At 34.4% G+C, this 18,998-nt stretch overlaps 1 long non-coding RNA gene across 1 annotated transcript in view; it reads left to right on the top strand.

Annotated features, from left to right (window-relative positions):
* The first annotated feature begins 1,365 nt into the window (after window positions 1-1,365).
* LOC128865104 (uncharacterized) overlaps window positions 1,366-18,998 on the top strand; it is an 89,246-nt gene continuing 71,613 nt past the window's right edge. The window contains exon 1 of the long non-coding RNA XR_008454743.1: window positions 1,366-1,889. This is a non-coding gene — a long non-coding RNA (uncharacterized LOC128865104). The remainder of the gene's footprint in view (window positions 1,890-18,998) is intronic.

Below are 18,998 nucleotides of genomic sequence, written 5' to 3'. Positions count from 1 at the left end.
ATCGTTCACTAAGAAGATATAACCCTATACTAATGAAATCTTTTCGATTTTTTGATTTCAGTTGTTAATTCTTTCCTCAGTTTTGCTTTAGACTTTTAGAATTAGCATGACTAAGTTTGTTGTTTTGTCAGACAGTTCAGAAAAAAAGAAAGTAAAAATGCGTTTTAAATTTAGAAATATTTTATCGGCTCGGCCAGTTGAGTTTCGTTTATTGGTTATTATTAGGGAATGCACCCGCTTTCCTTATGCGGTGAGTTTTTAAACTGAGTTTAACTCTTCCAAAGGGAGGCTGAAATTTAGTTTCTCAGGAAAGCATGGACTGAAAATTGGACCTTACAAATATGTATAAGTCTATAGTCACTAATTTTTTGCAAAAATGTTTTGAGTACGAAAAAAAATAACCGTTAATCCTTTTCAAAACTCAAATACACCCTCACCACTATTTACCACCTCACCAAAAACTTACTTCAAAAGCTTTCACCACTTAGCGTTGCGCTCTTAATACGACTCTTTATTCATTTGCCACCAACACTCAGTTGACGTTCACTTCACCGCACACTATGGCACGCTCGTGCTGAATTCGAATTTCAACTCATATCCTGTCTCACAACAATCTCAACTCGCTCTCTCCCAAACTGACTTTCTAAGGTGAAAACACTATCTCTCTCTTTCGCTGTATTTCTTTTTGTAATTACGTATTCCACCAGTATTATGGCTTCGTTGTTGCGCTCGCTCACCTTTTAGCTAACGGTGACTACCAACGTTCGTGTTGAATTCCGACACGAAGCCAGCTCGTCATCCGTGCAGTGCCAAGATGTGCCATTAGCCGCCGTTGGGCATCGTGTTGGTTTTTTGGGACACGTTTAGTAGCATTTCGGGTTTGGCCAGGATGTAAAGGATAATAACGCGAATTAACGAAACGCGCACGTCGTACATTCCGTTTTTTTTTTTAGTGAAGAATACCAAAAAATAAGAAAATACATACCTCCGAAAAATTTCGCTACATAAAATTGAAAAAAAAAAAAATTCAAATAAAAAATCAAAATCAAATTTTGATAGTGCTTTTGTGTGGAATAAAATGTAAAGTAGCAAAGTGTTTGAAAATCAAGTGCTGGATGCATTTGGTCGAGTTATTAAAAATATAATTTCACGAATAAAAATTGCCACTTCGTGCATTCACACGAAATCCCACCTGACCTACACTAAAATATCCTTCCACTCCCACCCTTGTCCCCTCGTTTCTTTGCGGTATTACTTGCATCGCGAAAACGGCAAGCGAGGCAGTTAGCTCGATTAGCTCCAATTGTGATTTCGCTGCCTATATTTGTTTGTGTGTTTTTTTTTTATTTCTTTGTTAATTTTATTCTTTGTTACTTGAGTTGTTGTAAAGCGAAATTTTCGAAATTTTGTGGTGCATAAAAAACAACAAATTATTAAGCGCGAAAATGCTTTTGGCTGTTCAGTGACGTTCCAACTGATTCCTGGCTCATTAAGCTGCGGTTTTTGTTTTCAATAATTCGTCGCGTTTCTCGCGTTAAGTTGATTGTTTGTGAATTTTGCTGCACATCATCTCTAATTTACCGTTATTCAATTTAGCTTACGATAGTCGCATCAAATTCGACGTACGAACGCGTAACAACTAAAAAATAATTTTGAAATTATCAAATAAAAATTAAACGTGAAAAATAAATTTTAAACCAATTCAGTAGCAATTTAAGAGTTATTGGGATGAAAAAGTGAAATTTATACCTAGTCCAAAAATTAAACGCACAAAAATTTAAAACCTCCAGCCGTACGCATTTATATGTACTTATACAAAAACAATTTTTTTAATAAAAGTCATCATATCCAGCTTTATAGGCAGATATTGCAACACAATAATTTAAATGGTAAATCGAAATTTCAAATTCATACATTTTAAATAAAGCGTTCACTACAGTAAACTAAAGCCTCGTGTGGAAATATTTTTCTGGGAAATTTTTGAAATTTCAAGTATTTTAAAAAATTAAATATTAAAAATATATTTTTTAAATAATGTCTAAAATCTGAAATAGAAGCAGCAAATATTTGAGTGTGTTTTTTTTTTGATTAATAAAATTTACTGAATACTGAATGAAGGAAAAACTAAAGGATAGAAATAACCTAAAATATAATAAATTCAAACGAAATAAAATTAAAAAATACTGCAGAATAAAAAAGCATAAATTAAAATAAATTAATAAAATTAAATTAATTAATAATAAAGGCAAAAATGAAATAAAATAACACTTATGTGAAATAAAACAAACTAAAAAACATAATACAACGAAATAATATTGAATCGAAAATGTAAAAAATATAACATAAAGCAAAACTTAAATGAAATAATATTAAATAAAATAATGTAAAATATATAAAAAAAAAATAAAAATAAAAAAAATAATAAGAAGTACTGGGTTCCATATTCGACGGACCCATGTGTTTTTTTTAAATCAAAGGAAAGCACAATTTTTTTGATGTTGACGATAATAATCATTTTATTTGGGTCAAGTAGATTTGTTGACATCACTTTTTGAATATGATATCTCTCAAATGGCCGCCTTGAGCCTGTACGGCGTATTGTGCCCGTTTTGCAGCATTTTCCATAGTTTTAGATAACATTTCGGCTGGAATAGCAGCTATTTCCTCACGAATGTTGTTCTTGAGCTCTTCTATGGTCTTTGGCTTATTAAAATAAAATAAAATGAATAAATAAAAAAAGGAATAAAACAAACTAAAGTAAAAAAAATTATATAAATCAAGTAAAAAAAAAATTAAGTTTACGTATTTGAAAATTGTGTTATTAAATTGAAATATATTACATAAAATAAGAAAATTTAGCAGAATAAAATACTCCAAAAGGAATGAAATTAAATAATGCAATTAAAAATAAAAAATAAAACAAAGTATATTAATAAGAAACAAAGAATATACAAGAACAAGAAATAAAATAAAGTAATAAGAATAAACTCGGAGAGCATGCCAAGAAAATAGGATAGCGGTATAACGATAGATGTAGAAGTTGCAATCAAGAAGATTCTAGAGAGACAGTCTCCCAAGTGTCCAAGTCTGGGTACTCTACGGCATAGAATGCTAGGGGAATTCTCTGTGGTACGAAAGAAATTTCAGCAAAGAAAATAGGCAACATAGGCAGATTTATAGACAAATCAAGATGGTTTGATTAAATAAGAGGAAGAGACATTGAAATCCTGTATACGCCATCAGTGCGAAACTTTAACTCACAAAACCTGCTACTGTCTACTAACGTTTCCAACTCGGTACTACTGGTAGGTATTTTATCGGGAGGTGATTGGACCACGAGGTCCGCCCGATTAGCCGTACTGACTAAGATACCAAGTTAACTTACCAAGACTCTTCTGCTTTCCTGATCAGCTCTTCTGAGTGTTATTATAATTGTTGATGCAACATTGCAAACTGCACTCAATTTCGGTGCCGATCGATGCATATTTACAGGACATTTTTCACGTTTTTTTGTATGCTTTAAAGACATTCCACAAGTGAATTTATTGTCCAATATCTTAGGTGGCGCTTCCAGCGCAAGTATGACATGAGTTATTACTTTCTAGCTGCCGAGACCAGTAAGCAACTGGGTTATATGAGGTATATGAACCTCTACATGCGAAAAATGTATCCATACTTCGAGATTTGCTATTAATCAACCCATCGTCCCATTCTACTTGCGTCCCGCCATCTTTGCCAGTTCGTCACATCCCTTGTAACTTTACTTTCAGTGCTAGTGGTCGGTCAATTAGCACAAAAGATGTCATATTGATACACCACTAGTAGAACCACTGCCGTTAGTTAGTCAAACTATCTTGATTTGACTATAAATCTGCCTATGTTGCCTTTTTTCTTTTCTGCAATATCTACCAAATTATTCATTGAGAATTCCCCCAACATTCCTTGTCGCAAGGCACCAAGACTTTGGCATTCACACAAATTGTGGAAGTCTGTCTCCTTGGAATCTTTTTGCTTGCAGCTTCTACATCTGTACAGTTATACGGACACCACATTTTTCTAATATGGTCTCCGAAAGGCCAATGGCAAGTTACTGTAGACGTAATCCTAAAGATGTCTGTTTCTGCCTTTCGTAACAACTCGTCAGTTCTGCATTTGTTGAAATACGGCCACGTTTGTTAGTCCATCTGTCAGCGGCCTGGTTCTGGAGTAGTGAGAAGATCTCCCTGTTGCGCACGCCTTAAGATTCGCTTCGCATTCGTTATAGAATCGCCCTGTCTTGCCAGCTAATCAGCGCTCTCATTTCCTTCTATGTTCCTATAGCCAGGTAACCAGATGAGAATGATGTGTCTGTCGTGCGTGCTAGTAAATTGATTTCTTCTTTGCATTGTCTGACGGTTTTTGAATTGGTTGTAGGTGACTTGAAACCTAAGATGGCTGCTTGACTATCTGAAAAAATACCTGATTCTTTTAGTTGCTGTGGATGATTCCTGATTACCTTGCAAGCTTCCCTTATTCCGAGAACCTCTGTTTGAAAGCTACTATTCACATTCCCCAGGTAAAACGCCTTGGAAGGCTCGACGTCTTTCGAATATACATCGGCGCTAATGCCGCAATTCAGCTTCGATCCATCGGTGTAAGTACGGTGGTATCTTCCTTGACTGCTAATTTAAGCTACCATTCCTTTCGCGTGGGAATTTAATTCACCAAAAGATTGGAAACTAGTTTCTTGAGTTAGGAGATCTGTTGAGCGTAGGCTAGTTGTTGGGCGAAATGCACACCTTACCCCCTGAATATAAATTTTATATGCACTTATAGATCCAAGACCTTGTTTGTGTCGATTTAGTGTCGAGCGCATTTGCCCAACCTAGCGCATCTTAGAGTAACACCGACTTTTGGGAACTTCGACTAAAAACCGCTCTCTATTCCGTTTTGAGTCACGAGCATTGGGGCTAATTTTTTATAAACTCGGAGTCGGCTTAAACCTGAAGGTCCATCCATTAGTAGAACAACATCAAGACGCACGCGCCAAATAGGAGGAGGAGTTCGGCCAAACACCTAGCAGAAGTGTACGCGCCGAATATTCATTTTTATTTAAGATTTTCTTTAAAGCATAGCCAAGCATCTATTTTGATATCCCAATACTTGCTGATAAGGTTTTTGTTAACCACGACTTCTGCAGCATGAAAGGCCACATATTCATAAGTTTTCCTGCCTTTAACAATAGCAGCTTGCGTCTTGCTTTCAGCTTGGGCAAATCCTCTTGAGTCCAGCCATTCGCCTATAAGACTTAGTGTGGCATTGGCAAACGCGAATATCTGGGATTGATGCTTAGCTGCTATCAAACGTGAAATGTCATCTGCGTAGTCTACTATGTTAGGATGGTTCGGGACGTTGAGTCGCAAATCGTTATCGTACATTTTATTCCATAGTGGGGGTCCTAGTACCGTATCTCATGGAGCAACACTCCTAAGCTTTTATTTCGTTGTACCCTCGTGGGTATTGTATTTTAGCCCTTTGCCATCAAAGTAGTTAGCGCTGATCCTAGAGTGATATGTGGAGGCGGTAAACTCATCTGGAGCAAAAAAGGTGTTTATGTTTGGCGACAAATGCTCAAGTGTGCAACTAATCTGGATATTTAAATTCAAAAGTAGTGCCAAATTTTCTGTTACTAAGTACTACTAATTCATGCATACGTGCATGTTCTCACATGCACACATTCTACATAGAGAGAAAATATTTAGGTTTATGTGTAAGCAGTCTAAATCTACTTTGAGTTGAAAAATATGCCGGTAATGATTTCATGCCATTTTCCGGCAAGACCTGTCAAACATAAGTGCATATGCGCCTACATGCATACATACAAATCATCCATATTCACGTTGCATCAAATCCCTCCATATATGTATGAATAAACACAAGTGTGAAAAGGTTTACCGGAATGCGGAAATATTTTGATTATGCATACAAACTTACATATGTATATGTAGATGTATGGGCGAATGTAGAAGTGTAGAGGAGGAATCATCGACTGCGGGTACCGGATAACCGGTAATAGTTTTACACCAACTAAACTACAACTTACAATTTAAATAGGCAGACGGTCCGAGCAACAGCCAAACCGGGTCGGTGAACCATCGTTAATGTGTACACTTTTGGCCACATTACAAGTGGCATTCACTCAGCTCCGTCTCTTCCAGCTTGCAGCAACGTACACACACTTTGTGTATTTCTAGGTTATGTTAAATGTTGAAGATTTTCGTTTTTGTGGCTTACAAAATTTGGTCTTTCGGTCATTCAGTAGCATACACAAGCGAGCGCAGGCAGTAGAAATTTGTATTTGTATGTATTTGTGTGTGTGTGTTCCCTGTAGCTTTGGTGTGCTGTGCTGTGCCCGCGTATGTCCTTATATTTTGACGGCATCACGTTTGCGGGCAATTGGAATGAGTATATTTTTCTCTTTTGTGCATACGTATACATACACCGGTGTTCAAAATAATAGCAGAGCGACAGTAATAGTAGTCAAAGTAGTAGTAAATTTTTTATTAATACATTTTTTTTTATGTAAGAAAAATGGTTCATACTACAGGAAAAACCAAATAACGCAAAGTTTCACGCTTTTAGTGGATTTTAAAAAAATTGGAATAATTTCAGAAAAGTTTCAACTTTTTTGTTCGGAATTTGTAGAAAAATTCTGCGTATGCAGTTTAGTAACCGATTCAATTTTGTTATCATATAGCGTCAGCTTAAGGTGACTAAAAATACCGTTGATTTTTAATATTTTTTTTTTGGCTTTGCTATGCATTTTCTTCCAAATAATGAATGTTTGAAATTTTTTTGTATATGCAGAAAATTCGCAAAACCGCAGCCAAGAAAAAATCGTCAAAAATCAACGCAAATTGTGAGCCACTTGAAACTTATATTTTATTATACCAAAATTCAATGGGCTATAAAATTGCATACCTAAAAATTTTCTAAAAAATTCTGAGAAAAAAAGTTCAAGTTTTAATGAAAATTTTACAGAATTTTTTTATTATACCAAAATTCAATGGGCTATAAAATTGAATACCTAATAATTTCCTAAAAAATTCTGAGAAAAAGTTTTCATGAAAATTTTAAAGAATTTTTTATTATACCAAAATTCAATGGGCTATAAAATTGCACACCTAAAAATTTTCTAAAATATTCTGACAAAAAAGTTCAAGTTTTAATGAAAATTTTAATGAATTTTTTTATTACACCAAAATTCAACTGCATACCTAAAATTTTTCAAAAAATTCTGAGAAAAAAAGTTTAAGTTTTAATGGAGATTTTAAAGAATTTTTTTATTAAACCAAAATTCAATGGGCTATAAAATTGCATACCTAAAAATTTCTGACAAAAAAAGTTGAAATTTAAATTAAAAAAAAAATTTTATTATACCAAAATTCAAAGGGCTATAAAAATTCTGACAAAAAAAGTTAAAGTTTTAATGAAAACTTTAAAGAATTTTTTAATTATACCAAAATTCAATGGGCTAAAAAATTGTATACCTAAAAATTTTCTAAAATGTTCTGAAAAAAAAGTTTAAGTTTTAATGAAAATTTTAACGAATTTTTTTATTGGACTATATTTTTTTATGGGCTATAAAAAATTCTGACAAAAAAATTTAAATTAAAAAGAAGTTTTTGCTATACCAAAATTCAAAGGGCTATAAAATTGCATACCGAAATACGTTCTAAAAACACAAAAAAGCTGGAAATGTTAATGAAAATAAAAAATAAATTTTATTACATCAAAATTCAATGGACTATAAAATTGCATGCCTAAAAATGCTGACAGAAAAGTTTGAAATTATAATGAACATTTTCTTAAATTTTGTACTAAAATTGATACTTTAAGTTAATTATTGTTTTTTTTTGTGTAGTACAAACTATTTTCATAAAAAAATGAAATAAAAAATAATTAAATAGTCCAATTTCATAATATCTCGCGCTACTATTATTGCCATCACAGCTGTTCATACATACATACGATACATACATACTTATGCTCTTCTGCAATTTCGTAGCTGACAGCAGGTGATTGAATTATTTATTTATGCGGGTCACAGCATTAAAAAGGTTAATGCGCTTAAGTGACACAGTTGAGTGGTGAAAAAGAGAAACGGGAATGTAGAAATGATGACAGTATAGCTGAGCATTCCCGCTTCCGATTACGACAGTCGTCCTTAATTGTTATCCTCGCAATAATCTTAATTACATTTTTATATTAGTTTGATATGAATTGGTTTTCGGACATTCAGTTTTAATGAACAATTTTTTCCCCATTCCTATATATGTGCACTCGTTAGAGACACAACAATTTCGTGCATAAGTGTATATAATTTTCAAATGACTCTAATTGAAATTCATAATCGAAAATGTAGATGCGAATTATCTTTATTATATTTCTCGCTTTCATGTAGGCAACGCTCAACAGCAAGTGAAACCTTCAGCTCCCAGTATCAGTCACTAAAGAAAAAAAAAAAGAAAATTTGTTTCCAAAGTTATTCTAGAGTAGCAAAGGCGTTGGCTACACCTTCCATCTTTCATTGGTTAACACCCATTTTTTAATTGAAAAAACTATCCATTAATCATACCTGCTAAATTTCAATCAAAAATGTTGTGCTAAAAAAAAAATTTTTTTTTCAAATAGTATTTTCAACCAAATGATTAAATAAATATGGTAAAGGCGTAGTAAATCATTGCTTGAATATTATCCTTTAAAATTATCTTTATGTGGAAGTAAAATTTTAAAACATAATTTTCTTAAAAAAAAAACAAATTAAAATTTTAAATATTTAAGAAATTATAAAAAATTTTAAGAAATTTATTAAACAGTTTTTTGACATTTTTAAGGTACTAAAAATAAATTTAAATAAAAAAAAAAGTGAATTAAATTTTTTTTTGTACATTTTTAAGATATAAAACATTTGTTTTTTAATTGATTTGTTAAATATTTTTAAATTTCTTAAATTTTTAAAATATTTTGGTTTTTTGTCTACCTTTTTCCATCAAAGCTACATATGTATACACAGAATTTAATTCAATAACGAAAAAACACTTTTTTCGACTCACTCAAGCTTGGGAGCTTGAGAATTAAGCTTAAAGAATCCAAAAGAAAATTCAAACTACTAGATTTATTCCTCAAAAGTCACATTAGCGCCTTTGAAGTACTCCTCATCAACTGCAACACACTTATGCCAGCGTTTGATCCAGCTCTCAAAACGTTCTTGGAACTCTATTTTCGGTATACCCATCAGAGCCGTCTTCGATTAGGACATTGCTTCCTTTCGACTGTTAACCCCATGCTGTGCTATTTAGCTCGACGAAACTCAGGATCCAAGTGTTACGCGTCAACACGTGGTAAACAGATCAGAATAATATAAACTACTTATGAGACTCGTGACTAACTCTGATGGCATACGGATAGAAACTAACATTCATTCACGACCCAGGCTTGTGATGTTTATGTTTAATCCGACGATCTATTCACGAGCCGGGCTCGTCATATTCATGTTTGCACCAAAATTTTCATCACGTGCCAGACTCGTTAAAGCCCGGCAAGGGGTTAAAGCGCCGTACTGGTTTCCAGTAGTAGTTCTGTGACTCGATCAGATAGAAAAAAAACAAAAACATCCCAGTCTGCCAGGTCAATTCGATGGCTGTCGGAAGGTATTTGTTTCGTTCTTGGTCAAAAATTCACGGATAGCGATGGCACTGTGCGACGGTGCGTTATCGTGTTGCAAAATTCACGAGCTGTTTTCCCACAAGTCCTTTATTTTTGGCGAATTGCATCACATAAATGTCTCATAACGCCCAAAAAATAGTCCTTTTTAACTGCCCGATCTTCTGGCGAAAATTCGTGCTGTACAATACCATTGTAATCCACAAAAACCCCGTGCACCGCTTCCTTTTTTGACTGAAAACGACATGGTTTTTTTTGGTCTTATTTCATTCGCAGCTCGCACCTAATGTCTGAATTGCGTGCCGAACTCATTAACTCGCTTCTCGTCTTTTGTAATGATGGGTTTGATGGATGTTGGGTCGGATTAAGCCCCGCAATATCAACGCAGTCCCTTTTTTGCATGAAATTCAGGTACTTTGAGACTAACTTTTGTAGCGACACGGTGCTTCTAAACGGATCCATAAGCAATGTGCAAGTCCTTTGCCAGCTTTCTGATGGTTAAATTGCGGTTATTATTAATTTTTCTTTCAATTAACTGATCTTTTCATCAGTTTTCGATGTCGACGACTTGCCACTATGTTCGTCATTCTCGATGGACTCATGATTTCTTCGGAAGCGTTCATGCCACTCATAAACGGCTGTCGGGGGGTTTCTTTATAGTATCATTTCCGTAGCAATTTCCCATTATTTCTAAGGTTTTCGCTCATTGAATCCATTTTTGATGCAAAATTTAATACAAACTCTGCAAATTCAAATCCATTTTTGAAACTGTTAGAAATCGAAAACACTTGCAGAGGTAGATTTACTCCAGAGGGCGTAACTTTTACAAATTTTAAACAATGACGAAAAGAAATGTTAATATTGGAAGGAATGTTAATCACAGATGTGATAAAGAAAACATAACTCAAATCAGTTGACTGAGAGCGTCACCTGGCCCCTGTGCACGAACTTTTTGATCAAAGTCGTCTCCCATTCACCAAATAAACGTCTGCACCTCTCAACCGCCTGATGAAAAGCGTGCAGTACTTAAATGCCAAAACAATGCTTAGATGCTCTTATTTTTAGATCCTCCTTTTAAAACGCAAGGAAAAATTAGGCATAACTTGGAATATACGAATTTTCGTAAAATCTCCACATTTGTGGTTCAGAAGTAAATCAGTATTATTATTATTTAATTTATTCTTTTATTTATCTATTATTTCCTTTTTTAAAGTTTTATATAGAGAGAATACGGGCTATTTTAGTTTTTTGCGATGAAGCCGTTTCTGAAAGGCATACAACAAAATCACTTGCATTGACCAGTTTTGATTACGATGGGAATTATTTTTACACAGAATAGCTTCCATACTGATAAGGTTCCTGAACCGCACAGACTGGATATAGTCATGTTGTAAATAACTGGTAAACAAGTTGGTAACGAAGATGTGGACACAAAATGGTGCGGAAGCGCTAGTTGGATTCTGGAAGAATAACCATCTAAACCAACCAACCAACCAGCTTCCAAATGGTGTGTTTATAACCAAAAAAAAAGTTCAAAGTTAAGAAAAAATCGGTCGACAGAGCTTTGTTTTGGTTGGGCCCCAAACGAATATGCATACAAGCAGATTGAGTATCTCTTATGTTACTATCACTTGCACGTCACCAAACCCCAAATTCGAAATGACACACAAGCACGACAAGTGTTCCCATCGTCACCAAGCCGTTTTTGTTTCGCTCGGCCTATTATCGTTGAGTTAACTCATAAATAACAGGCTGAGGAGTGGTTCTTAGTAGCCTCTTATGACAGGCATCCGCCACCTGGAGCAAACCCCTAAGCCTTTATTACTAACCCTTAACCCTTTATTACTAACTGAAATGAGTTTTCTCAAGATTTACGATAGAGCTTTCAATTAAAAGCCGGTCGATATGGAATCAAATATGATGTTGAAATGCTTATTTTCTTTGATAGGCTCATGCATGGCTCCTATGTGCAAAATTTGTGCAAGGATTTTTGCATAAATGGGCCACCTAGCCTAAGAGTCGGAACTTAATCGGGCTATGTCTCCTAAATTTTTGTTATAATTGACTTAGAATTTTGTGTGGATACTCTAGATGTACTTGAGGTAGCCACAAGAGTGTTGTGTAAGTATCGTTTTATTGTATGTCCTGAACTTTAAATGGTTAAAAAATATATTTACGGGGTTCGTAAGGTGGCATATAAGTCATATTAGGAATTTCCACGCAGTTAAAAAATTAGGTGGTTAGAGCTTTAAATCCTCTATAAAATTCTTAACGGCTAACAGCTTTACAAGATGAGGCAATACAAGACTTATGATACCTTGTGAACCACCTAATTGTATGATAGTTATTCATAAAGTGACTAGAATGAATCGAATTTTTTAAATTTGTAAATTTACTTACCTCTTAAATTTAAATAACTATTTATTGCCAGTTTTCTCATCAATACTAGCTATTCCTGCGACTTCGTTAAATACACACATCATATTTTTGTTTTATAATATAGGTTTTGTTGCTTTTTCGTCATTCGTCTAGTGTGTGTTATTTTTCCTTTTAACATTTCTAGTTTTTTCTGTATTTCTTTGGTACTTATGTTTTCATAACTGTTTTATAATTCCCTTCGCTTTTACGGTTTTCCTCACTTTTACTTATTTTTTTTTTTTTTTTTTGTTTTTTTTTTTTTGTGTGTTGTTTTGTTTTTCTACCACATCAGTCATACAAGTTGCTTTGCCTTCAATCTCAGTGTACGGCGGTAGTAGCGCCTTAAACCACACTACACTGCCACTTACTGACTTTGTTGCTATATGCAGTATTTTATGCGCTGCTATTTCCGTTAAAAACTGATACTATTTTCTTTTTACTTTGCTGCTATTTCTATGCTCTGCTATCCAACACCATTCGCGCCAGACTGCCTTTGGAAGCAGAGGCAGAGGACTTTGTCTAAATTCTCTTTCTACTTCATTGCTATTTCGGAAAAAGGAAAGGTTTATAAACTTTATGAAATATCTTGAATGTACCAAAACAGTAGTGAAATTTTTAAAATTTATTTATTTAAAATTTACTTAACTATTCAATTACCAATGAAATTTGCCGCTAAAAGAAATCTACCGAAAGCTTTGATATACCAGCGAATAAAGTCGTCCATAGAGCAGCGTAATAGAAGTGCATAGAAATAAATTCGTATATCATTACCCTATTACCAAATTGAATTATCTGTTGAAAGCTTGCTGCGTACTATTCATGTACTCGTACGACTGACTGACTTACCAGCTGATTCACGGAGGCGAGAGGAGTGAGAAATTGGCGTGAGAAAGTTGTCATGTTTGCGGTTTGCCTTTGGCTTTCCATCCAGCCTGAAATAAATGCGCGCAATACGATGACTTTTGTATTCGCGCAAACACTCACACACACACACACGCACGCACACACACACACACACGCACACACACACACACACACACACGCACACACGCACACACTCATACACATGAACATCTATATTTCGTATCAAATTTTCATCTCTTTGCTTCATTGCGCATAGACTTTTGAGTGCACATAATTTTTAATCGCCTAAAAGCATATTGGAACATTCGTATAACTTTCACTCACGCACACAAACATGCACTTATTCGCAGACTTCGTTTGTGCGTCTCTGTACTTTAGTATGCTAAATAATTTCATATAAGTTAAGTTAATCTTTGAAAGTATGTGCGTATGAGGTCCTCTTTTTACCTCTGCTTTTTATGTTTCTCTCGGAAAAAAATATCTTTTAAAATTCCCTAAGTATATGTAAGCTCATATTATTGCATGTTTGGTAGATAAGCACCAAATTAGTACTCGTCGAATATGGCAAAGAAGTGCGCTTGAATATGTGTGAGTATTATTTTTTATGGGTTTTTGTTTTGACGAATGAAATCTAGCCTCGTTTGTTTAAGCGGAAGTCTAAATGAAATTAAAGTATATAAAATGAGTTGAAACCGACTTGAATTGCCGTTAAAGTAAAATAGAAAAACCTTCTAAAATGAAATAAAATTAATCAAAATTTTGGCTGAGTCCAATCAAATGAAACTGAACTAAATTTTATAAATTAAACTAAGATTAATTAACTCAATCTAAATTAATATAAATGTGATTTAGTTCAGCCAAATAAATTAAATACAACTAAATTCAATTTATTTGAACTGAATTTTGTTTAAGATCAACTACACAAAATTGAGTAAGGGCCAACTAAATGAAATTAAGTCAGTCTATACTAAGTGAAATGTAACCTATCAAAATTAAACCAAATTAAAATTAATTCAATTAAATAAAACGAAATTCAATTAGATTAATCTAAATAAATAAAAGACGGACTGACTGTCTTAATAAAATAAACCTAATTAAACAACTATAAAAAATTAAAAAAGTTTACATTAATTAATTAAATTAAGTTCGTCTCAATAAAATGATTCGAAATAAATTAAATTCTTAGAATTAATCTAAATTAAATTACGTTCCACTAAATTAAGTTTTATTGAATCCAACTTATTAAAATTAAATCGTGTGAATTTTAGTTAAATGACAAGTGAAACAAATTAAAATACAGTAGATTCTGTTTTTATGCGGTAGATACGTTCCGCAAGAAACAGCATAAAAAAAGCTACCAGTTCTATAGTAAAACTATAGATACGTTTCAAAAGTGCTAGGAACCGCATAAATCTGAAATAGTGTAATAAAATCGCATAAACAAAATATTGTATTTTTGAAAATTATAATAGGACTATGAATAAGTTCGTGCGGTTTTTTTTCGAAATTTGAAACTTTATTGACGTAAAATGGTTACAAATTTAATATTCAAAATATTGTCCATCGCTTACTACTACTTTTTCCCATCTTTCTGGCAATTCACGGATTCCCTTTGTGAAAAATTCGGTCGGTTTTGCCGCAATCCACGAATCGATCCATTTTTTGACTTCATCGTAATTACGGAAGTGCTGGTCAGCCAGGCCATGTTGCATCGATCGGAAGAGATAGTAATCGGATGGCGCAAGGTCTGGACTATACGGCGGGTGGGGTAGGACATCCCATTTGAGCGTTTCTAAGTATGTTTTGACCACTTGTGCAACATGTGGCCGAGCATTGTCATGTTGCAAAATAACTTTGTCGTGTCTATCGGCGTATTGCGGCCGTTTTTCTCGCAGTGCTCGGCTCAAACGCATCAATTGTCGTCGGTAGACATCCCCCGTAATCGTTTCATTCGGTTTCAGTAGCTCATAATACACAACACCCAGCTGGTCCCACCAGATACACAGCATAACCTTCAGGCCATGAATATTCTGCGCCGACGTCGATGTTGAAGCATGGCCAGGGTATCCATACGTTGCCCGACGTTTTGGATTGTCGTAATGGACCCACTTTTCATCGCCAGTCACAATTCGATGCAAAAAACCCTTTCTTTTGTGCCGTTGAAGCAGTTGTTCGCATGCCATAAAACGGCGTTCAACGTCTCTTGGCTTCAATTCATACGGCACCCAATGGCCTACCTTTCGGATCATTCCCATGGCGTTTAAACGTTTGGAAATGGTTGATTGATCAACTCCCAAAGTTTTTGCAACCTCTTCTTGCGTTTGAGCCGGATCTTGATCGAGCAATTCCTCCAATTCGGTATCCATGAACTTTGGCGGCGCACCCTCGCGTTCTTCGTCTTCCAAGCCAAAATCACCACTTTTAAAACGTGCAAACCACTTCTGGCACGTTCGCTCAGATAGAGCATGCTCACCATAAACTTCCACCAAGATACGATGACTTTCGGCTGCTTTTTTCTTCATATTAAAATAATGAAGAAGAATTCCCCGCAAAAACACATTATTTGGCACGAAATTCGACATTTTCAAGTGTGGTAAAAATATTGTTGTTTACGCTTCAAATAAAAAACTTATACTGACGTTTGTGCCTTACGACAGTAGCTCTCCAATGAATGTTTGGAAATGTGGATCGATGGAATAATAATCAAGTTACGCCATCTGTTGTAAAACCGCACGAACTTATAAATAGACCTATTATCTTTATTTAAGAAACGTCAGAATCGAAAAATAAATTTACGTCAGAAATAGAATCAGACAATACCCACATGTTGCGCATTCATTTAGGATTTGGCGTAAAATCACTTTCGTCACTTGAGGAAATGTACACGACCGATCTGGATGGTGATGCAGGCGGTTCCATACTTGTAGGGTTAGCATTTCTGATGTAATCTGTGATGAGTTTTTGCTTAGCTGGTTTAGAATCTTGTTTATATGTACAATTCCCGATTGGTCGACATGCATTTTTTAATTAAAAAAAAACCGCACTATTTCAAAACCGCATAAAAAAAAAGTCGCATAAAAACAGAACCTACTGTACATGAAGTAAGTTAATCGAAATAGAATTAAATTAATCTAAATTAAATAAGTAGAGTCAATCTTAAGAAACTGAATCAAATTAAACTCAATGAAGTAAAGTTCGAAAAAATTAAGTTAAATTTAATTAAATGAAATCCCACTAGGTAGAATTAAAACGAATTCAAGAATTATATTGTATTAAATTAAATTGAATCTAAAAATACTGAATTTAAGTAAATTAATCTAAACTAAATGAATTCCAAATAAGTTAATTTGAATGATTTAAAAATGAATTGAATCAATCAATGACCATTTCTTTAAAATAATCAAATTAAATTAAAGTGAAGAATTCACCTCGATTAAACCCAATCTAACTAAATAAAATTGGAACAATAGATTAAATTAAATCAATCGAATTGAATTAAATTCACCTAAATTAACTTAGATATATCTCAAAACATTAAATCAAATACAACTAATTGAAATAAGACTAAAAAAATTAAGTCCAACTAAATGAATTGAATCAAACCAAAAATTTCATAAAGTTAATTTAAATAAAATAAAATAAAAGAGTGAAGTCCAACTTAGTAAAACTAAACCAAATTCAAGTTTTATATTAAATTGAATTTAATCAAAAAATACAGAATTTAAAGAAATTAATCTAAACTAAGTCAAATATCAGATCAGTCCATAAGTTCGTGCGCTTTTTAAAGGTGGTTTAAAAATTGATAAAAAAGATGTTTGAAGTATTTATTAAACAATAATATATTTTCCTTCATTATTTACAATGTCTTCTCAACGTTTAGGCAAATTTTTATTTTCCTGCTAAAAAAATTGTTTGTCCTTGGGGGCAAAATACGCTTCGATATCCCTTTTTATAGCTTCTTTTGAGGAGTAGTTCTTGTTACTCATATGGGATTGAAGTCCACGGAAAAGGTGATACCATAACCACAAGGTGCAATATCCAGAGAGTATGGTGGATGCGGCACTAGCTGCCATCCGAGCTCGTTCAGCTTGCCTAATGTTTGCCTTGCGGTATGAGGTCTTGCGTTGTCGTGGTGAAACAAAACTTTGCGTCTATTCACTAAAGACGGTCGATTTTTGTTAAGTGCCTCATTCAGGTTTGATAGCTGATGGGAATAATAATCAGCAGTTATCGTATGGTTTGGTTCCAGAAGTTCATAATAAACAATACCGGCCATATCCCACCAAATAGACAGGAGAATCTTCTTGGGGTGAAGACCATCTCTAGGGGTTGATTCTGGTGTTTCATCTTTGTCTAACCATTGGCGTTTGCGAACAGGATTATTGTAAAGGACCCATTTTTCATCACCAGTGACGATACGGTTCAAGAAACTTTCATTTTCAAGCCGTTGCAGCAGCTGAGAACACACATTCACTCTCTGCTGAAGGTTGGGGACGGAAAGTCTATGCGGAATCCATTTTCCCAGCTTTGAAACATTTCCCAACTGAACCAGGTGCCTGTGAACTGTTCCAGGCGATAAATTTAACCTCTGAGCTATCATATCGACTGTCAAATTTGGCTGAGGCTTCCACGAGTTCGAGTAAGGCGGCGAAGTTAAAGACTTCAGGGCGACCAGCGCGCGGGGCATCCTCCACGTCGCAGTTACCACCACTTACCAGGAATTTTGAAAACCACTTTTGCGCAGAAAGAAAATCTAAATAGTTCCGTTATATTCCGCGAATAATTTTTTGTACACAAATTGTTCAAAAGTGCAACTATAGGTAAAATACGCACGAACTTATGGACTGACCTGATATTTATAATAATTAAAGAAAAATTCAATAGACGATCTTTTGAAAATGATAAATCCATCTGTAAGATTGTAGAGATTTTATTGAACTTCGGTAAGGCTCTAGAAGCATTTCGAGCATAAAAACAGATTTTAAGAGACCAACGTAGAACACCTGCGAACTGCGAAGAGCTCTAATCGGAATATTAAAGAAAATTCTCTCAGGACGCGTCGGGTATTGACTGCACCACGGATGAAGACAAAAATGAAAGGCAAAGATGAGATTAATCTCCTGTTCTGCAACGATTTTAAGTTAATCAATAAGCAACGCGCTTCATAGGTGCGGCTAGAATCCGAGAAGAGTAAATGCCGCAACGCGAAATGTAAGAATACTTGCTAGATTTGTTCAATTCTAGCAGCATGGCATGTATGATATGGAGACCGAACTTGTGTTTGTATGCAATACATTCAACTCTGTCAAATTAAGTTATTCAAAATCCAAAGTAATGAAAATTTATTTCTAGTTGTGGTCGTCTGCTGAAGGCAGAAGTTCTTTTCTGCTTTGAAGGCGAAACCCATTTGTTATGCGAAGAAACTGTATAGGGTGTATTTTTTACTTATGTAATACAATAACAAAGAATTGTAACAGCAGCGCGTCCTCATATCTTTTAAATATGCAAGCGCCATACTACAATGTTGGGTGCATATGACAAAAAAGTTAGCTTCAACACCTCGTAAGCTAATTCATATAATTTTTTTTATATTTTAAGTGATTCGTTCAAGTATTAACCAAACTGTATACACCTGCCTGTCATAACCGGCTCTAATGCTATCCAGTGCTCAAGAGCTATGCCTCAAATGAGCACTGGAACTGTGCACTTAAACGCCCCAGATAGCAGCAGCGTCCGTTTAAGCTCATTTATACTTTATTAGAGCTAGCGATTACCCCTTTTGCAACAAGTTTTTTGCACCAGCATTTAGAATATTTGGGTGCTTAGACCTTTCACATTTCCTAAAAGTTTTCATTCTCTCTGGAAAGAGAAGAAACAACAAAGAAAAAAAACGGATTTTAAATCAAAGCAGTGCACTAAAACTAACTGCAGACGGAAAGTATCATACATTTTTCGTAAATTTTGTTTTCACTACATTAATGCCGTGCAGCTTTCGGTGTTTTTATGTGGGC

The sequence above is a fragment of the Anastrepha ludens genome, chromosome 5, assembly GCF_028408465.1.
Source record: "Anastrepha ludens isolate Willacy chromosome 5, idAnaLude1.1, whole genome shotgun sequence".
NCBI classification, from domain to species: Eukaryota; Metazoa; Arthropoda; class Insecta; order Diptera; family Tephritidae; genus Anastrepha; species Anastrepha ludens.
This window is presented reverse-complemented; position numbering and strand designations above follow the sequence as displayed.